Source organism: Haplochromis burtoni, unplaced genomic scaffold, assembly GCF_018398535.1.
Source record: "Haplochromis burtoni strain Fernald_Lab_line unplaced genomic scaffold, NCSU_Asbu1 Contig_102, whole genome shotgun sequence".
In the NCBI taxonomy this organism is placed as follows: Eukaryota; Metazoa; Chordata; class Actinopteri; order Cichliformes; family Cichlidae; genus Haplochromis; species Haplochromis burtoni.
The window spans coordinates 1814365-1818454 of record NW_024582463.1 but is presented as its reverse complement, the minus strand read 5'-3'; the positions used below and the strand labels follow the sequence as shown (position 1 = coordinate 1818454).

Below are 4090 nucleotides of genomic sequence, written 5' to 3'. Positions count from 1 at the left end.
CTCGAACCGGCAACCTTCCGATTACAAGGCGAACTCCCAACTCTTGAGCCACGATCGCCCCCGGTGTATAAACCACTTAGCCTGCCAATGAACAGGACATTAACAGGCATGCTGTAAAAGCAATTTAAATCCTTTATTATCAACAAATTCAATTCACGTTTTTGTTTAATAAAATTTTGTCAGGAAGCAGTGAAAAAAGGTACAAGTGTCACCACTGGGAAGATCTTTGCAGCAGCCAGAGGATATATGTAAAAATGAAGTCAGCTTCCCCAAAATTATACATTTAAGGAGTAACAATTTAAATGAGAGGTGAACAGGTGAGAAAAGCGGTAAACTAAATGGAATGATATTTTGTAATGATTGTGAAGGCACATGTTTGAAATGTTTGAAATAAAAATTAACTGAACTGAACTGAAAAGTGCCCAAGGAGTAGAGACACGAGGACAACAGGAATTCAGAGTGAATAAATGGCTGAAACAAAAGTTTGGCTCAAACTGCTAACAGTGTGGACAGCAGTAAAATATCTAATCAAATAAAAACAGATTACATTTAGTAAAGGGAATGTGGGAGATGTTCTATTTGTAAGCACCCACTTAAAATAAATTAGCCTGATGTAAGTGTGAAGAGTAGGAGATATAGGGAGCAGTTGAAAGTAGTCTATAAATGGGATAAGTAACTGACAGTGTGTGAGATTACAAGTAACTGATACACAGCTTTAAGTAATGAGTACTGTATATGCAAATGCAGTTTACACTCGTTAAAAAAAATCTAAACATTAACAGTCTGATTGGGGGAGACAGTTTTAACAATATCTGCTGTAATTTAATCAAGTTAAACAGCATAAAGAAGAAGCTACTGATTGTTTTAACCCCGGATGCCCTTCCAGATACAACCCAAAAAGGGATTCGCGTTTTCTCCTGGGAAACACAGTACACTTGTTAGGGAAATGTATAAACCCTACATGGAATTAGTTCCATTAAACATGAAAGGTGGCGTTGCTGCAGAGGTACGTGAGTCTTTGTGACATGATAGAGGAGCTACATTAAAAAAAAAGCACCACAACACTGAGATTCTACCTGCTAGTTCTATTTTGCTAGTCAGCATTGAGAGCTACAGTATAGATGGCAATCAAAAATCGGGCAGCACTTGAATGCAGCATGTGCACAAACATCTCGAGCTCCGTCACAGCACCTCTGTCTGTACTCCTGACTAACCCCAGAGACAAATGCCTGCGTGGCTCCGGAGAGAAACGCGCTTCTGGCGCTTCACTCTGGGAAGACACGCTTTAACTGATTTTATGCGGCTCAAAATACTCTAATAATGGACAACATGAGGCCTTTTGTGTCAATTAGCGTGATTTAAAAAGAGAATTATTTGAAAACTGCATATGTTCATAAACTTGGCTGCCCTACATTGTAGTTAGGCCACTGTTACTACTGTGGAAGTTTGTTTTTACCACCTTCACAACAGCCCCCTCACTCCTTTTTAGACTAAGCTCATGAAGGCAGGAAGTGCCAGCCTAGTGAGAATTTAGCGTAAAAAAAAAATTAACCACGTAAGGTTAATATTGTTTCATGTTTAGCTTTCTTTTTATATTTCTTGATATGAAGCAAACAGGTAGCTTCCCCTTTATCGCACCAACACTCACCACTCAACTTCAAGCGCAAATCGGTGCGGGGGGGCCGCAAGCCAGCTGTCTTGAGGGGTAAAACGCTCTTTTCCGGTCCTGGGTGTGAGAAGAAAACCACACAGTGAAGAAAATCTTCCTATAAACTCCAACTCGGTAAACCAGCGGTTGTCCCCTTGCTCGGTTTGGTTGCGTTATTAACCAAAAAAAGAAAAAAAATTCCCGTTAAATCCACAAATTTTCTGCTAACACGTTGAGAGAAAAAAAACAAACAGTAGTCGCGCTCGTCCAGCTGCCCGCTTCAGCCATTGGTTGAGGTTTACGTCAACCAAGGCCTCCTGACGACGCTATTGGCTAAAAGTGTAGAAACGCCCGCCCCTACCTCGCCATTCACGCGACTAAAGAAAATACATTACAGCTTTTTTTTTTCTTTCCACCATTGTTTTTGTAATTAACATTTCCTAATATTGAATGAAGCTCGCTGTATTTATAATATATATTCTATAATGTATAATGTATAAAATAAAGAAATTACCGGTTTTCCACGTGTAATTCTGACTTTATGTTATTTAATAGATCCAGTCCTGTTTGTCCGTTTAAAATATCTTTATAAAACTGTTATGTTATTTTTGTTGCGATTTCGGCTGCACTCTCGGCCACAGCTCTCTTAAAAAGGTCATTGTTAATGTCAGTTACATTTTTTGCACCGTGTTGTAATCGTTACACTTTGCGACACCTCGCACAGGGCAAAGGTATCAGGGCCAACTCGGCCTTCCCAGTTCAACTCAGACTGAGAGTGAAGCAGAGTTTCAGTGTGCTCAGCGGGCTGTCCGTTGACTGTGACACCCTCCTATGAAGGTCAGTGTATAGCTGATGTAACATAAACATAGTGATATTGCATAGACGTTCTCTGTGTTATATATGTGTGTATATATATAAAAGCAATATATATAAATATATTATATATATAATATATAATATATATAATATTAATATATATATATATATAAATTAATATATATTATATATATAGTTCCCAGATCATATTGCGTGATATTAACATATGTAATGAGATTAACTGGGAATTGTCCACTCCCGTGTAAAACTGGAGTGAACTGAGGGAACTCTGAAGACCAAAAAAGGTTTTAGGGCTCAAAATGCGGCCTTGTGGAGATAACATTTAACAACGTGGCTGCTGTTTCATCCCTTTACAAACATAAACTTGAACTTTGTCTGAACACGAGCTTTGTCTCATAAACATGTGCAGGACTGGAGATCAATCACAGAGCGACTGTGTTTTTCAGGGGAGAGGACAACCAACGACCTCATTCGTGTTTCTGCAGGGGTCAACGTTTAAGGGACGGAATGACCTCAGAGCAGTAAACTGTATTTTGTGTGGAAAAAGAAAATAGTGAACGCAATACATTGATCAGTGACTGTCGTGAGTCAGAAAACGCTGTGAGAAATTGTTTTTAAATGTCACTTGCTTGCGTCAATCTACACATGCGCAGCAACATTGTTCCTTTGTGTGATATTACTGAATACACCGCTTATTTATTCAAATGTAAACACTATAATACCCTATAGTCTATAATAAATATAGACTTTCTAAAAAAAAGTTTTTTTTCCCTGAGTGCACTTACAGTATAACTGATGCGCGTGTTGAAAGCGACGAGGTAAACAGTGCTGCTGCAATGAATGTTTTATCCATTTGGATTATTCAGAGCAGCCACCGCATTTGCATCCGAGCCCATTTCATCTATTTTTGGTCAAAGTCAATGACTCGTGTTCACCCGTTTCCCCCTCGTGCAGTTCTGGAGAGCTGGAAATGGTGTTGGTGAGAGCAGCTGTTGTGAATCAGAAACACTGGTGTCACTAATGACAGTGACATGAACCTAAGTGACTTCTCACGGCGTGGTGTGTGCTGAAAACAGAAAATGAGCACTGCCATAGCGTGTCCAAAGGGTTTGAACATTTTCTGTATTGTCATCTGCCTACTTATACATAATGCACATAAAATCTTAAGTGTTTGGTTGATTGTTATTTATTGTTTTCCTGATTTTCAACTTAGTATTTTTCTTCTTGCACTTTACTGGAATAGCTGCATATTTCCCAGTTTTTTTAAAAAAAAAAAACGTATTTACCCAATACTGGGCCTTAGGTAGCAGCCATGGTGGCCTAATACAGCCTTCGTAAGCCAGGGTGTGGGTTTGAATCCCATCTAAGTGAAAGCAGAGTGGTGCAGCCAGAGCATGCTGGGCCAATTAGCCAGAAGGCGATGCGCTGAATCCATCTTCTGCTAGTGTGATTTTTCTGCAGTTAGCCCTCAGGGATTAATAACTTTGCATGACTAGTTTAAAATAAGCTGATTTTGCTTTTTTCCCACTCACAAATAGAATTTGATCAGGTGGGCGGGGCTTCTGCACTCACAGCCACAGCTGTGTGCCTGAGATGACCATAATG

The 4090-nt window shown here is 39.5% G+C and overlaps 1 protein-coding gene across 2 annotated transcripts in view; it reads right to left on the bottom strand.

Moving 5' to 3' along the window:
* Positions 1–1888, bottom strand: part of paip2b (poly(A) binding protein interacting protein 2B) — an 11370-nt gene extending 9482 nt beyond the window's left edge. The window contains exon 1 of one of the 2 annotated variants that reach the window (XM_005927765.3): positions 1649–1888. The gene's annotated coding sequence lies outside the window, so the exon portion shown is untranslated. The remainder of the gene's footprint in view (positions 1–1648) is intronic. The other variant, XM_042223142.1, reaches the window with a different exon arrangement.
* Positions 1889–4090: the final 2202 nt, after the last annotated feature.